Raw genomic sequence first — 9,446 nt, 5'->3', positions numbered from 1 at the left:
TCCCCCCCCCCCCCCCAGGGAGAAACAAAACTAAACAAGCCCATCAGGGCTGTGACTGGAAGTTCAATTTGGGGGTGTGGTGGTCAGATCCACAGACGGCACGTCTAAGGATTGGGGTTCAGATCTCGGCTCTGCAATTCCTTTGTCTCGGCTCTTCTGAGTAAGTCACTCACCCCGACCTCTATCCAACAGGGCTCCGGCCACGGCTCCCTGAACACAGGTGTCTGTGACCTTCCAGGTGCCCCCAGCAGTGTCACCAGCATCACCACCCCTCCCCCCTGTCCTGCAGCTGCCCCTCCACACCATGCTGGGGCCCTCTGCTCCAACACCAGCACCCAGTCAAGCGAAATGACCCCCACAAACCCCAGAGCCCCATAAGCACAGAAACCAGTGAAGCGGGCCTGGTGTGGCATAAACATTAGAACAAACACAGTGACGTTGGCCATCTGGCAGCCAACTCTCTGTCTCCGGGGCCAAGAGATACAAAGGGTGGTGCTCACAAGCCCAGCCGCCGCACCTGACTGTCACGTGGGGCAGAGGCCCAGCGTTTCCAGATATTTCCACTTGTCAGGAAAAGCAGGAGACTCCCAATTTCTAAGTGTTCTCAGCTACCTGCTTAAAATCACTGTGCAGATCAGAACAAAACCATATACACTTATCTGTGGGCCATCAGTTTGCAGCCTCTGACTCCGTTCCCCGGCCACAGTGTACTGGTCACGCGTGCCAAGCATGAGTGACATTGAATAATTCAGCTAAAACCATGAGGCCGGAGAGATGGGCTGGTACACAAGTTCAGCCAAGGTCCCCGCCGCTAATTATACAACCTCGGTGCTTCCCTCCCCTCGTGGGCACTGTCTGTCCCCTCGGGATTAATAAAGTGCTACCTCGTTGATTGACCCCAGCACCTGCATCTAGCACACAACACACAGTGTGTCCAGTAAGGCTCATGCTTCAGCTGGGATCACACAACACGGGCCAGGCAGCCACACAAAGCTCAATTACAATGCACTGTAGGGCTTTCCTCCATAACACGGCCGCCTCCATCTGCTCCCCACCCTGGTTTCTCTTTCCCTCTCTCAGTGCCTGAGGCCAGACCACCTCTCGTTCTTCTAAGGTGAAATGGTAGCCCCGGGTTTGACCTGTCTAAGGAGCCCCATGAGATGTGACAACAGCAATGCCCCTAGACCTGTTCCTCCAGCGCTCAAGTGTGTTTACCAAGGGCTGGCCCACTTGGTTCTATGTGCGGTGCCAGCGGAGGAAAGCCAGGCTTGGAGCGAGGAAGGCAGCCTCTAGGGGCAGCGGCAAGATGACCAAGAGACTCTTTGGTGGACCCCGGGGACCTAACACAGCCTGGAAACTGTGGTGTCACCGTGCTGTGGGGCACACGGCTTAAGGGATCCGTTCGGCATCTACTTGTCCCTGGCACAGGTCAGTTCTTGCCACCACTACCCCCACTTCAGGGATAGTTACTTCTCGGAAGGAGCTCCCAAACTGTCCACCTCAAGCCCAGATGTCCAGCTGCATAGCTCGCTTTCCCCCCAATTCAAATCTTAGTCAAACAACCAAAAACAACCTCCTTAAAAAAAAATGGCGCCCTAGCCGGTTTGGCTCAGTGGATAGAGCATCGGGCCTGCGGACTGAAAGGTCCCAGGTTCGATTCCGGTCAGGCATGTACCAAGCCCCAATATGGTCATGACCCACAGGTTGAGAAACGCTGGGCTAGATGTTATGGTGAGTAACAAACATTCCCAAAGCTTCAGTGGCTTATACTAAGGAAGGTCTCTTTCTTCTTTTTTTAAAAATAATTTTGTTATTGCTTAAATTATTACTAAGAGTATTACATGTCTCCGTTTTTTGCCCATTTCCTTGACAATGCCCTGGCCTCCCCTACCTCCCAGTGTCTTATGTCCATTGGTTATGCTTATATGCATGCATACAAGTCCTTCGGTTGATCTCTTACCCCCTTCCCTCCTGCCCCCCAACCCTCCCCAGCCTTCCCGCTGCAGTTTGACAATCTGTTTGAGGCAGCTCTGCCTCTGTATCTATTATTGTTCAAGAGTTTGTAATGGTCTCTATTATCCATGAATGTGTGAGATCATGTGGTATTTTTCCTTCATTGACTGGCTTATTTCACTTAGCATAATGCTTTCCAGTTCCATCCATGCTGTTGCAAATGGTAAGAGTTCCTTCTTTTTTACAGCAGCATAGTATTCCATCGTGTAGATGTACCACAGTTTTCTAATCCATTCATCTACTGATGGGCACTTAGGCTGTTTCCAGATCTTAGCTATGGTGAATTGTGCTGCTATGAACATATGGGTGCACATATCCTTTTAAATATATTTTTTTAAAAAAATGGCCTCCTGATGTCAAACAAACTCCACAGTCCCTCTCAAAGTCACAGAAAGGGACTGCGTCTTCCAACCATGGCTCTGCCCAACGCTCCAATTTATTAAAATAATACCAATATGCGAATGCGCAATAACGAAAAACACTTCAGAATGGCAACTTTCCCCAAATCCTAACAGTATGAAGCTTTTACATTTTCTCTTGACTTTTCTTATTTTGTTTTAACTTATCTTCACTGTTGAAAGTATTACAGGCGTCCCTTTTTCTTCCCCCACTGACTCTCTCCACCCCCCACCTGCTCCACCCCCAGGCCTTCACCACACTATTGTCTGTGCCCAGGGGCTATGCATATATGCATATATTAACTCTTATTCTTATTACAAATGTCAGTACACAGACAAGTTGTGGAAAGTTTGGGGATTCCAGGCTAAGAAGGAAAGTTTTCGTTCCTTTCCAAAGATCTGGCTGAGTAAAACGACTAGGTTTCCGCGCTTCCAACATCTGCAGGACACGGTGGCGTGCATCTTTGCCACCGACGCATGTGCGACAGCTGGGCAATGTCAGATCAGCTAGAATTTGTGTTCCTCTCCGTTCGCCAGGAAGCACCAAAACAAACCCTCTTTTCGGATCAGAGATTTTACAGAGCTTTTGAAATAAGAGGTGGCTGGGCATGGAGCCAACAGAGATCTGGGAGAAACGTGGCGGGAGCAGGAGAGCTGGGAGGCTCGCCAAGGCGGGGAAGGTTCCCCTGGAGGAAAGGAAAGCTGTGGTTTCAGGTGGTGGTTTCTGACTTGTCTCCACCTTCTTTGTAAGACACCGGAAAGTCGAGTTCCATCCCCGCAGATCTCAAAGGGTAAAGTTAGATCTAAGACGCCAAAGGTACCGAGAACAGCGGCCACTGGCGTATGTGCTGTTCCTGAATCCATGCTACCCCAGCAGATGCTCTGACAAAAAACCAGAGGGATCAGCCCTGGCCAGTGTTGCTCAGTAGTTAGAACACTGGCCCATGCACTGAAGGGTCTCGGGTTCGATTTCTGGTCAATGGCCCGTACCTGGGTTGCAGGTTTGATCCCCGGCCCCAGTAGAGGATCATGCGGGAGGCAATCAATTGATGTGTCTCTCTTACATCAATGTTTCTCTCTCTCTCTCCTCTGTCTCTCTTTCCCTCCCTCTCTCCTTTCCACTCTCTCTGAAAATCATTGGAAAAAACATCCTCAGGTGAGGATTAACAACAACAACAAAATGGGGGAATGGAAGTTTTCTACTTACTAGACACAGCCTCTTAGTTGCTTCCCTTCCAGCTCTCAGAAGCAAGTCAAGGAACAACATGAGGGGTGGGGGGAACAGCTTCTCTGTGAACTGGGCAGAACTGCACGTACAAAACACACATGTACACACACACACACACACACACACACACACACACACGTACTCTGGCCAGAGAGCAGTCTGCCTTCAAACTGCTGTCTCTCCTTCCAATTTTGTCTCATCTTAACATATTTATTAAAATACATGAAAAAGGTATAAATGATTCTGCAGATGGATTAATAAGTATGGGGAGAGATGAGACGGCTACTGAAACTCAACAGAAAACGCAAAACAAAGCAACGAGATACCAAATCACACTCATTTGGTTGGAAAACCTTAGCAAGTTTGATAATACTAATGTGTTGAACTTGATGGGAGAACCTGAGACCTCACCCACAGGCATTGCAGATGGGAGAGTAAAATAGTATAGACTCAAGCGTATCAAGTATGTGTACCCCCGGACCTGGAAATCCCACTCATAGGTGTACAGGTCCTCAGGGGGACACGTCCAAGGATGCAGCAGGGAGCTGAGTGTAAAGACAGGGGGAGAAATAACAAATAGATACCCATTTTAAGGAAATTCAGGCAATGCAGAAATGTATCATGAATAATAAAGATGTCATAAACAATCTACACATTCACGTGTAGAATGCATACATGTACATAGATTTTTTGGCACGTTCACATACATTATTTATTTAAATGATCTCATCCTAAACATGTGGTTTATAACCTGTTCCATTTAACAACAAGTCTGATAATGCTAATGTGTTGAACATGATGGGAGAACCTGAGACTCCACCCACAGGCATTGCAGATGGGAGGGTAAAAGAGTATAGACTCAAGCGTATCAAGTATGTGTGCCCCCGGACCTGGAAATCCCACTCATAGGTGTACAGGTCCTCAGGGGGACACGTCCAAGGATGCAGCAGGGAGCTGAGGGTACAGACAGGGGGAGAAATAATGAATAGATGTCCATTTTAAGGAAATTCGGGCAATGTAGAAATGTATCATGAATAATAAAGATGTCATAAACAGTCTACACATTCACGTGTAGAATGCATACATATACATAGATGTTTTTGGCACATTCACATAAATTACTTATTTAAATGAGCTCATACTAAACATGTGGTTTATAACCTGTTCCATTTAACAGTATATAGTATTATAGCAACACCATCATTTTTAACAGCCATATAGTATTTCAGTGTAAGGATTACCATAATTTCTTTAACCAATGCCCAACTGTTGCAAACTTAGATCTATTTAAACCTTTTGCCATCAAACACAACTGCTCTGAATTCCATTGCCCGTGCATCCTTGCGTCCTCTCCTAATAATACATTTAGAAGCAAAGAGACTGTATCACAGTGAAAAATGTGTGTGCCTTAGGAATGGGATTGCTTGGCTAAAGATTTTTTTTCCCACTGCAATACACATTCTTTGCTTCTAATTTTAACAGTTTCCTTGGATCCACATTTTTTCTGTTGTCTGGCAAAGTGACTCCTTCAGGGAAAACAGACAAATAGGCCAGGACTGCCACTTTATAAACAAAAACACTGCACCCTTCCTCCCTTATCTACATCTTTAAGAAAAGGAAGGGCCACCATTCAAACAAATTCCTACCTCACCGGTTTCAGGCATCAGCCACGCATCTAGTTAGAGAGGACATTTTGAGAAGCATCAGCAAGTGTAAACTACTTAGAAGTTCAACATTCATTTGCTAAAAATATCTTTATTAGATGGCAGCTTGTGCCTGGAGCCACAGTAGGTGTTAGAGAGACAAACGAGGAAGGCCCAGCCCTGCTCTCGGGAGTCCTCAGCCTCCTGTGGCAAAGAGACATGTTAGGGACACTCTTGACTCACATGGGAAATTCAAAACTCCAGTGTGCAGCCCTAGCTGGTTTGGCTCGGTGGATAGAGCATCAGCCTGTGGACTGAAGGGTCCCAGGTTCAATTCCAGTCAAGGGCACATGCCCGGGGTTTGAACCCCAGTGGGGGCGTGCAGGAGGCAGCCAGTCCACGATTCTCTCTCATCATTGATGTTTCTCTCTCTCCCTCTCCCTCCCTCCCTGAAATCAATAAAAATATATTTTTTTAAAAAACTCGTGTGCTCTGGGAGCCCTGGTGGACCCTGGCAGGGGTGGCTTCTCGCAGGAGGTGCTGCAGGAGGGCAAACAGCAAGGAGCTGGCAATGTGGTCTTGGTGGCGAAGGGGACTCCAGGCAGAGGGTCGGAGTGGGCAGAACACGCAGGCCTGAGGCCACAGGCCACTCTGGAGAACCTGTAGAAGTCCAGAAGGGCTGGAATCGCGGGCAGAACCAAGACAGGGACTCAGGAGGGGGGCCAGGCCCTGGTCGTGAAGAGCCAGCTTGCCCACGTGCTAAGCAGAGGGGCGACGTGCAGGAGGCAGCCAGTCCACGATTCTCTCTCATCATTGATGTTTCTCTCTCTCCCTCTCCCTCCCTCCCTGAAATCAATAAAAATATATTTTTTAAAAAAACTCCAGTGTGCTCTGGGAGCACTAGTGGGCCCTGGCAGGGGTGGCTTCTCGCAGGAGGCGCTGCAGGAGGGCAAACAGCAAGGAGCTGGCAATGCGGTCTTGGTGGCGAAGGGGACTCCAGGCAGAGGGTCAGAGAGGGCAGAACACGCAGGCCTGAGGCCACAGGCCACTCTGGAGAACCCCTACAAGTCCAGAAGGGCGGGAACCGCGGGCAGAACCAAGACAGGGACTCAGGAGGGAGGCCAGGCCCTGGTCGTGAAGAGCCAGCTTGCCCACGTGCTAAGCAGAGGGGCGATGGCGGGAGCAGGGACAAGGCTGGTGGCAGAAGACGAGGGCTGTGGTTCAGAGACAAAGTAGGGACTCAGGGCGGGCAGAAGCGCTGGCAGGTGGAGAAGTTTCCGTGGGTGGAAGGGCTATGGGTGCAGGTGAGATAGCCTCAGGGTGACAGGGCGGAATGGCCAGGAGTGGCAACTGCTTGCTAAGAAGCTGGGCAGGGGTGGGCACGTGAGAGGGATGCCCAGCCAGTGCGGCAGGCCTTTGGGAGCCTGTGGACTGAGCCTGCAGAGAACCAAAGGGGGAAGGTCTCAGTGCAGACTATCGAGCAGTGTGATGGGGCACAGTGCTGCCTTAGCCACAGACATGTAGAGTGTTCTAGAATCGCACAGACGACTCACTCCTTGCCCTGAGATACAACTTTCTCTCTGCCAAGGAGCCCATGGGGACTGTTCAGCATCCAGGCCCTTCCCAGCTGCAAATGCCATGAGTTCCTGTCCACGTGGTAGCTCACCCCAAGACTATACAACTTTCTCTCTGCCAAGGAGCCCATGGGGACTGTGCAGCATCCAGGCCCTTCCCGGCTGCAAATGCCATGAGTTGCTGACTCCATCAGAAACCAGTTCCCGTCTCCATCCTGTCCACCTGGTAGCTCACCCCAAGACCGCCTTCTCGGGAAGGGGAGGCAGATCGTGTCCATCCCTGGCTTCTCTGTGAAGCCAGAACCTTCTCCCAACACTCCGCACCCAAGCCAATGAGGACCCATCCGGCCAGGCCTGAGGGCTGCTCTCCCTCCCAAACTCCCGCTCGGGGCCCTCACATCTGGCCGCACGCTGCTTGCTTTCCTCTCCCCCTCCTGGATAATAAGGAGCAGGCTGGCAAAATAGTTCAAATGCCTGCTTGAAAAGTCCACCGCCTTCTGGGCTCAGCGGCCTATTTTCTGCTAAACGTTTCAAACCTCCAGGCTCAGAGTTGCTCTAGGCATCAACGTTCGCTCCACCTGAACAGTCAGGGAATGAGGCTGATGGAGCGTTGCTGGATGCCAGGCCAGGAGGGCTATGGAGACACTGGGCTGTCTCTAAGTATGGGACTGGACACTACACCCAGCCACCCAGCACAGCAGGAGAAGGGTTGTACGGAAGCTGCACAAAGGCTAGGGCTGGGGGAGGCCAGAAAAGGAAGTCAGGGCCTCACGTGGATACTGGGACTGGACACTACACCCAGCCACCCAGCACAGCAGAAGGGTTGTATGGAGGCTGCACGAAGGCTAGGGCTGCGGGAGGCCAGAAAAGGAAGCCAGGGCCTCACGTGGATATCCAGGAACACTGGGAAGAAGCATGGGGCCAGGCCTTGGTGGCTGTGGGCAGTCTTGGCAGGTGTGAAGCAGGAATGGCCAGCACCGTGGAGTGTAGGGAAAGGAGCAGGTGACTGAGAGAAGGCTTGGGAGGGCTGATGGCCGCAAGGTGCGCTGGCTTCAGTTTGTTAAGGGCCCCGAATGCAATGCCCAGGTAATGGCCGCAGGGAGGTTTGTCAGCAGAGGCATGGGCAGAGGGAAGGCCGGGGTCCAGAGAGGGGCAATTCAATTCCCACATGAGGGGACCAGCACAGTGAGGAACATGGCCAAAGCCAGGGCACAGGATGGTGGGGTGGCCGGGGCGCCACAGTTCCCCCCCCTCCATTTGCTTAGGTCCACTGCCATTTCATCCTACAGACGCACCAGGAAACACCTTGACTCAAAGTCACACCACAACTGCAAACCTATAGATAACTCCCCCTCCCGGTCTGGTTTCTGTTCCTGCCGCTAAAAATGCTCCCACGGGGAGTGCAAGCCCCGGCCCCAAACCTCCAACAGCTGATCAAACACCCCAGCACACTGTGTACACTTGGAAGGGGAGGGAATGGCCGTGAGTAATGATACACACACATACACACCCACATGACCCGGCAGCCCGCCCCAGTAACCGGACACATTCGGTTCCTTTCCTTCAAAGACAGGGTTTCCCAGGCACTGGGGGGAAATATGCCCCTTGCGTCCACTGTTACCTTCTCCATCTCCCTACTCCAGGCACCTGGACATCCTTCCCAACTTCCCAGATACATTCTCCTTGAACTTGAGCAACCTACAAAAGCCTCTCCAGGATCCCTTATACCCATGGAATCTGAACCAACTCAGCCAGGTAGGAGCGTTGAGCAACCTACAAAAGCCTCTCCAGGATCCCTTATAGTATAAGGCTTATACCCATGGAACCTAAACCAACTCAGTCAGGTAGGAGCATAGCAGAGTTGTCCGTGTCCCCCACTAACAGGAAGTACTGAGGCCACCAGGAGTCACCAAGCATCCTTGGGGCGCAAAGCGCACCCCCAACAGGCCCCCTGCAGACATCCCCATATGCCCGATACTGCTTCCTTTAGTAACACAGGGAAGGAAAAGAAAAAAGGCAGGTTGGGGCTAGGGAGCCTCAGAGGAAGGAAAGGAGGGAAGACCGAAGTCAGACCGACCTGGTTGCAAATTCTACCTCCACCCCTGAGTTTACTTGGCTAAGCCACCGTGCCTGGCGGGAAAATTTACCCTCATCTGTGAAACGGGTGTAAACATAAATCCCGTGTAAGGTTATCAAAAATCGGAGTGCTGTTGTTGGTGCTAAGCATTCACAGAGAGTTCAAGGGGATTCAATATTTATTTTATATGTATATAGTTAAAAGAGGAGAAAATTCCTAAAATGTTACCAGGAGAACCAGGCGAACGCACCACCGCGGGGCGGCATAGGGAGCGGGGTAGAAGGCGCACACCGGGCGCCTTAGACGGAGCCGAGCCCGCATTCAAAGCATCTGTGCGCGCAGGTGGCGCGGACGCGGTCACGGTCACGGCCGGTAGGCGGTGCAGGTGGACCCGCGGGGGAAGGAGAGGGGCGACGGGACCCACCTGAAGACGCGCAGCAGCAGGCAGGCGATGAGGAAGGCGGTGAAGGCGCACGCCACGATCACGGCCGCCTTCAGGGTGGGGAGGTCGCG

General features: G+C 51.4%; 1 non-coding gene across 1 annotated transcript in view; it reads right to left on the bottom strand.

Annotated features, from left to right (window-relative positions):
* LOC102242362 overlaps window positions 1-9,432 on the bottom strand; it is a 21,000-nt gene extending 11,568 nt beyond the window's left edge. Inside the window, exon 1 of the transcript XR_001362816.1 lies at window positions 9,358-9,432. This is a non-coding gene — a transcript (uncharacterized LOC102242362). The remainder of the gene's footprint in view (window positions 1-9,357) is intronic.
* Between the last annotated feature and the right edge of the window lie 14 nt (window positions 9,433-9,446).

Source organism: Myotis brandtii, unplaced genomic scaffold (genome assembly GCF_000412655.1).
Source record: "Myotis brandtii unplaced genomic scaffold, ASM41265v1 scaffold308, whole genome shotgun sequence".
NCBI classification, from domain to species: domain Eukaryota; kingdom Metazoa; phylum Chordata; class Mammalia; order Chiroptera; family Vespertilionidae; genus Myotis; species Myotis brandtii.
The sequence above is the reverse complement of the archived record's forward strand: the minus strand, read 5'-3'. Positions and strand labels throughout refer to the sequence as shown.